The sequence below is a fragment of the Equus przewalskii genome, chromosome 4 (assembly GCF_037783145.1).
Source record: "Equus przewalskii isolate Varuska chromosome 4, EquPr2, whole genome shotgun sequence".
NCBI lineage: Eukaryota > Metazoa > Chordata > Mammalia > Perissodactyla > Equidae > Equus > Equus przewalskii.
Window position 1 is genome coordinate 65,477,583 of NC_091834.1, and position 12,019 is coordinate 65,489,601.

A 12,019-nucleotide genomic window follows, 5' to 3' on the forward strand; every position below is an offset into this window, starting at 1 on the left:
TGTTTTTATTAGCTCCTCAAAGGGGCCATTTGTAACGCTTTTCAGAGCCCCAGTAAAATCCAATCCTCACTGTAAGGTTTTTCCAGGTAAAGGAATTGGGTTATTGAGCCACTTATCAAGTTCTTGCCTCAAGGATCCAAAATAACTCTTCATTGCCTGCTTTGTGATAATAGAGAGAAATCCTGTAAATATTTCTCCCTTTCCAGCTGTCATGAAATTAAGCTTTGTCAGTAGAGGGCACTGGAGGGGCACTGGAGGAAGAAGAGATTTCTCTACCTGTGTAGTGTAGTGTGTTCCTTTAGGCAGGCTCTTACAGCACATGTGGCTTCTGCAGCTCCCAGTTCCAGCAGTCCCTGTGGTGAACAGTAGCACCTCCCGTGAACAACTTCTCCAGGAACCCTCTCAGGCAACTTTGCAGGCAACTCGCATGGACAGCTCTCACTTCACAGTGATGTATCCCCAGTACAATACCCTCCATGAACAGCTTCCCCTCACACCCTTAGGCATCTTTGCACCCTCAGTGAACATCTCTGACATCAAATAGGCCACAGTCATTGGGCTTCTTCGACAAGGGTCTGTCTCAACCCTAAGGGCAGTAGATGATCCCTGTAGCTGATTTTCCTATATTCTTTAGAATTCTCTTTGCTCCTTACTAGCCATCTCCTTATCACACTAATTCCCTGTTATAGTAATTCTTTATATTTAACCTTCCATGTTCAAAATATTGTTTGATTTCTCTCTCTTGCTTGGATGCTGACTGACACAGAATTGGTATGAGTAGTGGTCCCATGAGATAGACACACGAAGAATTTGAGAATTCCATTGTCATGCCCTTTGCCTGAGCTCTTTCGCATGAGAAATGAGATGAGGGCATTACAATTAATCAAACTATCATCTGTGGTTGATTGTGATGACATGCTAACTGAAGCACGGGATTGCCTAAGTGGTTGCTGCACTTGACCATCGTGACGGTTAAGATGTCTATAAGGACATGGTATGGGATAGGTTCTTCTGAGTGCACTTCAGCACTTATAGAAAGAAAATGACAAGTTCATGTCTTTCAACTCTCAGCTCAAGTATAGTCTGCTTGACTGTGTCACAGAATGCTTCCATGACAGCTATAAAAGAATTTTCTAGTTCTTGCAGACACAGGGGTGATATTGTTGAAAATCAAACACAGAATTTTAAGTGTTGCTAAATTATAGCAATAGTTGAATTCAGAGTCCCATCAGATTTTTCACATGAGCAGGCATTAAAATGGAAAGAATGGGATCCTAAAAATTTGAATGGGGACATCTGCTGGGAGTCACATTAACTGACAGTCTTGAAAGTACAAGTCACTATAAGCCTCCTCTATTCTTGAAAGTAGATTGCTCTCTGTGGAAACTATCCTTCCTTTGACCTCACCTGGGGCAGATTCCTTGAAAGGGAATGTTTATTCTCCTCAAGTTCCACCATAACCGGCTCCTATTGCCACCAGACCTATAAGTAGGGTTAAATCTCAGCATGCTCCATGAGGACAGGTACACACTATGACCCGGGAGGAAGTAGCTGATATAATCACAAGACTTTACTCATCTATATCAGCAGAAATCAGGAACATGCATGCGAGTATATTCTGAGTGTTAGACCAAGGAGGGTGAAATGTAACACTACATTGGGCCAAATTAATTGACATGAGTGCACTTACTAGAGGTTCCAGATTTAATGCGTTAGTTCATGAAGCTGAAGGTGGCTCTCACAATTTATTGATTGATGGACTGAAACCTGGGCTAAACCATGGCCTACATTTAATACAGCTGAAATACCAGAGCTTTTCTGGTATGATATAGATAAAGTAATCCAAGGGCCTAGGGAGATAGCAATGTTCAAATGTATCGTTTGTTACCTGTACATCCACCCATCCCTCCAATGTTGCGTGAAAAGGCCCCTAAAACACACACTTCATTCACTAAGGCATTTAGAAATGCATGAGTGAGGGGAACACTGACATCCTTGTAAAGCTCTGTGGTTGCTCTCATTTGTAGACCAGGTATTTCCAAAGGGGATGCTGTCACTGAGATGAGCTCCCTAGTTACAGTGCCAGTTGGGAGACAGCACTCTGAAAGGATGGGAATTTGTTTTATAGGATACAGTCTATTCTCTGAATCAGAGACCATTATATGCAGAGAGGCATGTGGAATCTTAGCTCCACTGCAAAAATACTTAATGCTCACCATTTACATTAGTGATATTTGTGCTAGTCACTATTATAGAGGACACAAAGAATTATAAAATGTACTTGCCTTCAAGGAGTTTGCAATTTAGTAGGAGGAAATAAGACAAGCACACAAGTGACTATAAGACAAAACAGAAACAGGGAAGTGCCCCAGGCCCTTCTGTCACCCAGCCAATCTATGTCTCAACGAAAAGCAGAAGAGGAAAGTGAGGGAAAGTATATAATCTGCTACATCAAAATACAAAAGGCAAACCTTAACTTGACATGATTCTTTCTTTTCTTAGCCTTTCCAACTTTTCCTCACATTTCCCTAGATTACATGTTCATTAAAATCCTATCCACTGCCTTTGCTCAGGCCCAGCTGAGACTTTCAGTTCAGCCTCTAGGGAGAGGCCTGGCTGCACTACAGGAGATAAGATGGAGCCCACACTCCCAGGCACCCATGTGTACCTCTCCCTCACTAATGCCTAATTTTCACTGTGTCAGTCTTAAGGACAAACTTGTCCTTTTTCATCACACTCTCCACCATCCCTCCCATTTCATGTCTAGTAACTATGATGAGGATCAAGCCTGCCCCAGGGAGAGAAGTCCAAGGCGTCCTGCCCTACATACCGATCTATATCATCCTCCGGGAAGCACAGGACATCCTGAACTGATCTGACCTGATTCGTATCCAAAGTTATACGCCCACCTGACAACCAAACCCCACCTGCACTGATACCATTTTAATGACTTTTTTACATGATCTTTCCTTTGTCTTGTAAAGAAATAACTCACATACCTGTGCCTTATAAATTTAACCCTACCCTCAACCCATTGCAGCTCTTCTCTGCCCATGGGTCCTGTCCCCATGCTTGCTGCTCTTCACTGCCCATGGGTCCTGTCCCCATGCTATTCTCTAAATAAAAGAGCACTACTACCAGACCTTGAGAGTCCAAGAAATCTTTCTTTATGTTATTTGTTGTTTGTTTATGCAAATTCTTTGTGTTGGTAGCAGCTTCCTAATTAATTGTGTTAAGATTATGAGGCCAGATCTGGGATCCGCAGAATAATTGATTGGTTTGAATGACAAGGGGAAGGAAAGAGGGAATGACAGCTAAGTATCTCAAATACTGTACACTAGAGACTCATTTCATTCATTCACTCATTCATTCATTGTAAGCATTTCACATTCCAAAGATTTTGTACTTTTATCTTATCCTGAAAAGTATTTCCAAAAACATGCATAAAAATTTTTAAATAGTTCTATAACTGGTCAAGAGAAAGGGGTAGAGTTCTTGAGAAAACTCTTGGCTGAGTTCACTTTTTTCTTTTTCCTTTTTAGTTTCTTTGTGTATTACTCTTCATGACTCCCTAAGGTTTATAAACTAGGTTGAGTCTTTGAAATAGCAAGCCAGCTTTGACTAAGAAAACTTGTTAAATTCCAGGCTTTAGGGAATAATAGGACAGCTTCTTGAGTATAGTCTTTGTAACACTCATTCTTAAAGAATGCAGGATTTTATCTCCCTAAGGGATTTATGTTTCACAGCTTTGATGTTGCCCAGCGCAAAATGCTCAGCTCTGTTGCAATTTGTAACTAAGATCACTCCAGAATGAAGACAAAACACCTTAACGTTACAGAGTGCCTATTACAAATGTGGAGTGTGCTAGGTGCTTTTATATGGTGATCTCTTTGATCCCTTCAGGATAAACCCTGAGCCCCTACTTTCAGACTTACCCTGCCCCATCCTTAGATGCTTTCTCTATGCATGCATGTCAAATCTACTATTGCATTTACCATGTCATAATTCTCTCTTGATAATTCTGTCTCTCTCACTAGACTGTGAGCTCCCCCGAGGCCAGATATTATGCCCTAACCAGTTTTTTTTTTTTTTTATCACTGTTGCCCAGCACAATTCCTGTTGCATAATGACAATAAATATTATCAACTAAATGATAATGTTCATTTACAGAGAGGGGAAAGGAACTGTAGAGAAGTTAAGTAATTTGCCCAGCGCCACCCAGTTAATAATTGATAGAGCTGTTGATACAAAAGCCCATGAATTTTACAGCATATCCTATGTGTTTCTATTTAACACCACTTCTAGCTTCTGTTTCTGTAGGATTTTTGTATAACCATCCATGTCCTCTTTCATGTGTGCTATAATAGACAGTAGAGTGTATAGGAGAACTACAGGATAGAAATCTGGGCCATATTGAGGAGATATAGCATGAGGTTAACAAAAAGCCTACAGAATCGTCACAGGGACAAAGTTCAGAAGTGATGGAGGACATCACTCATCAGATATCTGCTAGGAATCTCAGATAGCTAAGAGCAGCATCCCTGATTAACTATAAACTCGCTTGTTATCTACCCTGAAAAACAGAGAAAAACAACCACAGGAATTTCAGCATTGTACCTAACTCTTATCTCTTTTACACTTTCCTCTCTCCTTTAATGATTGGCCACACCACAGGCATTTTTCTGCTAACTTCTCTACCAAACTCAGATTTTAATCTCTTATTTGTTATTGCACATATGACTGGAATCTCCTATAATTATCATATGCGCGTAGCTTTTTATTTTGTATCTATGAAAATCATTCTTTGGTTAACATAACCATTTTTATTCACTTACCCCAGTTGCAGCTTATAGGGGAACACTTCAGGAAGGGAAAATTTTGAGGCACTCTTCTCGTAAACCACCTACATTTGTGAGGATGCCAAGGAGCCTACAAAAGTAAATAAGCTTAAATATGGAAAAGAAAACTCAGTGTGAATTGGTACTATTTTTCAGATTCATGTGAGAGATGATCTTTGCTCCCCACCATTTATGTATTGGTTCTCCAGTTTTTTCAAAATTCCTTTAGAAACTTCCATTTTGACTGCATGGTCTAATTTGACTTATTATCAAAAGAAACCATTTTTAGATTGCTACTTCATAGGATTTTCTTATCAGCTATGATTTTCTTATTTTTCTTCTTCTTTTTTTTTTTTTTGAGGAAGACCAGCCCTGAGCCAACTGCTGCCAATCCTCCTCTTTTTGCTGAGGAAGACTGGCCCTGAGCTAACATCCATGCCCATCTTCCTCTAGTTGATATGTGGGACGCCTACTACAGCATGGCTTGCCAAGCGGTGCCATGTCCGCACCTGGGATCCGAACTGGTGAACCCAGGGCCACCGAAGCGGAATGTGCACACCCAACCGCTGTGCCACTGGGCTGGCCCAATGATTTTCTTTATTTAAAACATTTTTTCATTTTAAAAGAAATTTTAATCTAATTTGTATAATCTCATAATCCTAACTTAGCAACTATAATTATTTTTTATCTCTTCCAATTTTCACTATATATGTTACATATTTGTAATGAATTCATGTTTATGTATATAGTTTTATGAAATAATAATACTACACATACACAATTTTAAAAATTCCTTTTTTCACTTAAAAGTGTCTTTGCAAATTCTTTATATTTCTATTTGCTTACTTTTTTATTTATACATAGTCATATTTATCAGTGCTGGAGTTTCAAAATATAATACTATACCAACACGCCATAATTTTATTTAATCATTTCTCAAGTGTTAACTATGTAAGTTCACAGTTTTTTATTATTAAAAATAATGCTGCTATGAACATCTTGGTGTGCTTAGCCCTTATTCTTGAAGCATATTCCCTGGAGAACGATTACTAAGTCAAAGCACCTGAACATTTTGTCAATCTTGATATATATTGGCCATTATATTTTAAATCAATTGAAAATAAGTTTGAAATGTAAATAAGAATTTGGCATTGTTTATTTTAACTTGCTTAGTCCAGCTGTTAATATAAAATATGTGGTCATCCAACATTTTGAAATATGCTGAAAATATGTCATTTAGTTCCTTCTGTTGCAAGCTATCAAAAAGGCATGGCTGGATTCAAGAGTTCTTTTTCCCACTCTTTATTTCCTGGTGATATATTGTTATTATTCTTTGGTGGGCTTTCTCCATTGTAGGAAAAAGACCACTGGAGGTCTCAAGCCTACCTCTTTAAGACATGGCTTCCATATATCAGATCTCATTGAAGGATTCTGATTATCCTTGCTTGGCTCTGATGACTATGCTGGACCAATCATTACGTCCATGAAGATGTAGTACTCTGATTGGCCCATCTTGGTCACTGCTGACCCTGGGGGGTGAAGGCAAGGCACCCATGACTGACAGCCCTACTAAGAGCCATGGACTTGGAGAGGGTTGATTCTCCCTTAGAAGGGCTACCGGTAGACGAAAACAACATATTCCTTATAGGTATTTCCTACATTGTTTCTGAACTTCTTCACATTTATAAATGTAAATGCAAACTTGACCCCATTTAAGATTGTGAAGTGATAAGTTTTATTTTCTTGCTCTCTTATCTCCCCTTTTCTGCATCCTTCTTCCTCCTTTCTCTCAGACCTACCCACCACTGTTCAGTGACCTAACGTTCTCTCTAACCTGTTTCCTATCAAAACGTACTTTAGCTAGCCAGAGTTGAAAAGAATCTGAAAAATCAAATTAAGATCAGGATTCAAATTATTACCCTCCCTAGAGTTGGTTAGTTTTTAGTTAAGGGCAATCATAAATGAATTGCAGGGGAGGGGGGACATCTGAGCACTTCAAACACTCCCCTTCTACTAGGAATTCATATTTTCCCCTTTCGATTGCTAGTCATATCTTTGGTGAAAAGGATGTAAGAGATGGCTGGGACCCAGATCTGCAACACTTGAATCCTGTCCATTCAGCTAGATCCCCAGAGAAAATACAAATGCAGAAGTCGAGGCTAGCCAGTGCATGCTCTTTATTACCATGAGGCTTTTGCCCAACACCCACTATTTAACAAAGTACACAGAGTGGTTAAGAGCTTAGGCTCTGGACTCAGACCAACCTGTGCTCAAATGTGACTCTGTCATGTATTACCTATATGATCTTCGTCAAGTGATTTAACCTCTGGAAGCCTTAGTACCTTGACTAAAAATGGAGACTAATTTCTACCTCATGGGGTGCTGTGAAGAGAATGCACACAGACTGCTTCATTCAGTGCCTGGCACGCAGTAAGCCTCAATAAGTAAGAGTTGTTCAATGATGATGATGCAGGAGGAGAAGGAGAAGAAAGGCAGGGGGAAGGGAAAAGAGAAAGGGAAGAGAAAGAAGGAGAAGAAGGGAGAAGAAGGTATCACTTGACTTGAAAGGCCAAATCACATAGACACCTCCTTTTCCTCGTCTATGGGAGGGTCTTAGGGACTAAAATAGTGGTCTTCAAAAATTTTTGTCCTTATACCTCCAAAATAATTTTTTAAAACTGTGAACCCCCCATGCATTTTTTTTTACTGCTTTTTCTCCACAAATCCCCCCAGTACATAGTTGTATATTTTAGTTGCAGGTCCTTCTAGTTGTGCTATGTGGGACACTGCCTTGGCATGGCCTGACAAGCGGTGCCACGTCTGTGCCCAGGATCCAAACCAGTGAAACCCCGACCACCAAAGTGGAGCAAGTAAACTTAACCACTCGGCCATGGGGCCGGCGCCGCACCCCACCATGCATTTTTAAGTTGACACCTAAACTTTTCTTCATGAGTTTAAATAGTTACAAACGCATACTATTCCTGGCATTTTACAAATAGTGGCATTTTCAAATAAACTGTTACATTTAGCTACCCAGTTGTTAGAGTCGTTCACTTTCTTAATGTCCAGGGTAGTCTGAAAAAAGCCTATGCCAATGTCACCGGTGTATTGGGTTCTTATTGTCCACCAGGATAGAAATCAAGAGAGGCAACAAATGGGAGTAGAAAAGTAAAAGTTTATTAGCATATGCACAGGAGAGGCACAAGGGAGCCGGTGCGGAAAGGAAAGGGGCAGGTGACGGGCTTGGCTCCTTAAGGAGCAGGATTGTGGGGCTTTTATTAGGCAAAGGCTGGGGAGGGGTGCCTTGTCACGGAGCATAGCGGTGGGGTTGTACTTGTGCCTGCACTGTTGTTCAACATGCCACCTCATGTGATACATGTATCAGTAGCATGCTAGCTCTCCACCCCTGGGTGTGAGTTTTACTATGCTAGTGGAGCCAGGGTCACGTTCAGTGGACTCTCGGGTACTAGGGTGCTTGTGTAAACCCAGGAAAGCTCAGGGGCTGTGGAGTGTGGATCTTGGTGGTCTCTATCTGATTCTCCTAGCCTGCCGATTCGTTAGGGCCAATCTTGCCAGGGCCTTGCAGATGGCCTCGTCTCGTTAGGCTGGTTCCTGTCTCACCAAGACATCAAATACTTATTAATTACACCTGTTTTTCTTTTACTTGAAAGCAACTTGTTTATTCCACTAGACTCAGAAAGGGAAATTGAAATTTTGTTAATTTCAGTATACCTTTGCCATTACCACATGCTTAAAATATGTTTTCATAAAAATCTCATTGCTACAGATTTCACTCATTTATTTCATAGCACATATCTGTTATTTAATTTTAATTACCCAAAGCAGCCCTTATAATCAAGCCAATCAAAGATATCAGACTATTTTTTTTTATAGGAAAAAGAATAACTTCCTTTTTAATTGATATATACGGGCTGATGAATTCTAAGTGTTTGAGAGATACATATATACATACACACATATACACACATCATATATCTATATACATTCATATATATAGTCTGGAGATCCAGGTCTCATACCAATAAAAGTAGGCTGTGCTACCTTTGGCTCTTGGCCCCTTTCATCTTAAACCCTGCCGAAGTCCAGCACTGCATCAGTCTGACACTGGGAAGCGATCAACCCACGGAGAAGAACAAGAAACTGGGAAAATGTTTGTTGAACTACAGCCCATTCCTATACTAATGAGACCCAAATGGTGGCTCACTTGTGTTAGACTCCTACTCAGGTGGGTGGAGCTTCCCTTATAGGTCAGTATAGGCCCAAAATGCCTACTACTGTGCAAAATATCACAGTCACAGTGAACTGAAATTCAAAGTTGAGTTATATTTTCAAATACTGTGTAGGAATCAAAGGTTCGGTTTTAGCACTGCCAATGTGGAACTTGATGTAATTCAATCTGATTTTTCACTACTGGGTCCATGGACCAACAGATTGCAGCTACTTCGTGATCATTCCCTCAGATGGACACCTGAGGTACCGCTTGCAGGAGTGTAAATGAATACCATGTTTTGGAGGAGGAGTGCAGTTTGATACGCATAGCAACATCTTAAAAGAGGACTGTAGGGGTCGGCCCGGTGGCGCAGCAGTTAAGTGCACACGTTCTGCTTCAGCAGCCCGGGGTTCCCTGGTTCGGATACCGGGTGCAGACATGGCACCACTTGGCAAGCCAAGCTGTGGTAGGCATCCCACATATAAAGTAGAGGAAGATGGGCACGGGTGTTAGCTCAGGGCCAGTCTTCCTCAGCAAAAAGAGGAGGATTGGCAGCAGATGTTAGCTCAGGGCTAATCTTCCTCAAAAAAACAGGACTGTAATCAGGAAGGGATGGGGATGTATTCTGGGGGACCACTCATGTTCTATTTCTTCACTTGGGTGGTGGATATACTATTGCTTACTTTATAATTGTTAAAGTGTATATGTAAGTTGCATGTACTTTTCTCCATGTTACGTTACATTTCACAATTAAAAAACTGTTGCAAAATATACCTACTGGGTTATTCACTTTAAATAGTTCTTCCTAGATTTAAAAAGGATGCAGGAATGATTTCAGATCATTGTTTATAATAGCAAATAATAAAAACTAAAAATCCAATGGTAAGGGTTTGGTTAAATAAAGCATGGCATAGCCATGCATTGGAATACTATATGGCTTTTTAAAAATTATGTATAGAAAAATATGTACTGAGATAGAAGTTGTTTGTGACATAAAGTGAAAAACAAATTGCAAAAAACTATGTTCAGTAACGTATCTTTTCACTTAAAAATTATGTAATCTGTATCTAAAGAATAATTTCTGAAAAATATATAAACCAAAGTACTAGTGGTGGAATTGTAGTAAGAATTTTACTTCTTTTTGTTTATCTGTATTTTCTAATTTTTCTAAATGAACTTATTTTACTACTATAATAAGAAAGAAGTTATTTTTAATTTTTAAAAGCTCACTTATCCTTTGATTCACCAGCAAGACTTGTTAGCATTATTCTCAGTTTTAGCTTTTTTATTTTTTAAATAAAATATACATTTTACAAGGACAACTGCTTGTCTTCATAAGGCCTTATATTTGGAGATATTAATGTATTTTTTTATTGACAATTTGGCTGGAGTCAGACATTTTTGAAGATTTAAGTTAATTTCATGTTTTAAGATTTAATCTCTGTGAGGAATCTTTTCTGAAATCTAAGCTGGTACTAAAAAAGAAGAAACCTACTTTTATGTTTTAAAAAACTATAATTTTTTAAAAATTAATTCAGGCAGGATTGAATGATATTTTTCTTTTATTTTAAAAACTTGGTTGCTCCCGAATTCTTGTCTTTCAGATGAAAACCTTATTTGAGAGTAATATTCAGGTTATGGATTCCATATTTACTATTACATTATTAAATTTCTTCTTAGAGGTACTTAGTGTCATATTTTCCAAAGGATATATGAAATATACTCATCTGTAAAACAGGAAACAGGCGAAATGCACCGTAAAATACACCATTGCTGCGGTTAACCACATCAGCCACTGGGTGGCTCCACTCCTTCACTCCATTCACTGTCTCTGACGGTGGAAGTTTCCAATGAAAACGGATGAAGAGCAAGGCTCTATTTACAGAATGCTTAACTGGGAACTGATGCAGCATTTACATTCCGGACGTTTTATTTAGAAGCACTTCTGCTCATGTGTGCAATATTTTCTTCTGATCTTTGATAACTGGGCATTTGATTTCCAAGAAGAGGAAGAGGAAAGCTTTATTTTTCTCCTTAACATCTCTTCATTTCCTTTTCCAATTTTTTAATCAGAACCAAAAATTCTTTATTTGTGACATCTTGGCTATTTTCATAGCTATCGCTTTCAGAATCCTATAATAAAATAACTCAAGAAAAAAACCAGAAAAGTTACCACTAGACAGAAATATAGTATCTTCTTTTTTTGGAAAGGTGGAAAGCTACATTGCTGGTAGCTTCTACATCTAGGAGATGTCCTTGTGTTCTGGTAAGGGCCTGCGCGAACAGAAGAAAAAGACAAGAATAACCCACGAAGATGTAGAATTGGCCTCTGGATAGGAGATCTTTAAGGCTGCCTCTCCCTGTAGTCACAGGTCTACACCTTGGGACTGATCATAATTTAGAAACTTGACCTCAATTTCTATTTCTAGATGCCACTATGTTTGCATTGTGTGCACTTGTGATAAACTTTTCTCCATCCTGCTTTCTTTTAGTCTAATTTTTCTATCCAAAATCTTTAACTTTCCTCTTTGTTCTTAGTTCCTTTCACAATCTCCTATCCCTATTTTTTCTCTCTTTTTTTTCTGCTGTTCCTTTTTATTTGCTAGGTTGAGTGTATAATTTTTGAATGAGAGATTATTTTAAAAGTTCTTCTTTAGCCCTGAATCATTCCATCAGAGGAAAGGAATTCCAGAAATCTAACATAAATGGTTCAAAGTTTGAGGGGCCCCTAAATGTGAATACAATTAGATACTTGAGCTAGTAAGCACTGTCATTTAATAAATTAGCTGTATAACTGACTTACTTGTCTGCTTGGGGAAATTAATGAATGGTGGAATCAGATGAAAAGCATTTGCATTCAAACAGCAGTAAAATTAGAGAGAGAACATATTTTTGATTCTACAAACTATAAATAGAGTAACTAAAAACAGAACTTGTAGATGACAAGAAT

At 39.0% G+C, this 12,019-nt stretch overlaps 1 protein-coding gene across 1 annotated transcript in view; it reads left to right on the forward strand.

Annotated features, from left to right (window-relative positions):
- The window catches only part of SEPTIN7 (septin 7), a 202,849-nt gene that overhangs the window by 644 nt on the left and 190,186 nt on the right, over nt 1–12,019 (forward strand). The gene's annotated exons all lie outside the window — the stretch shown is intronic.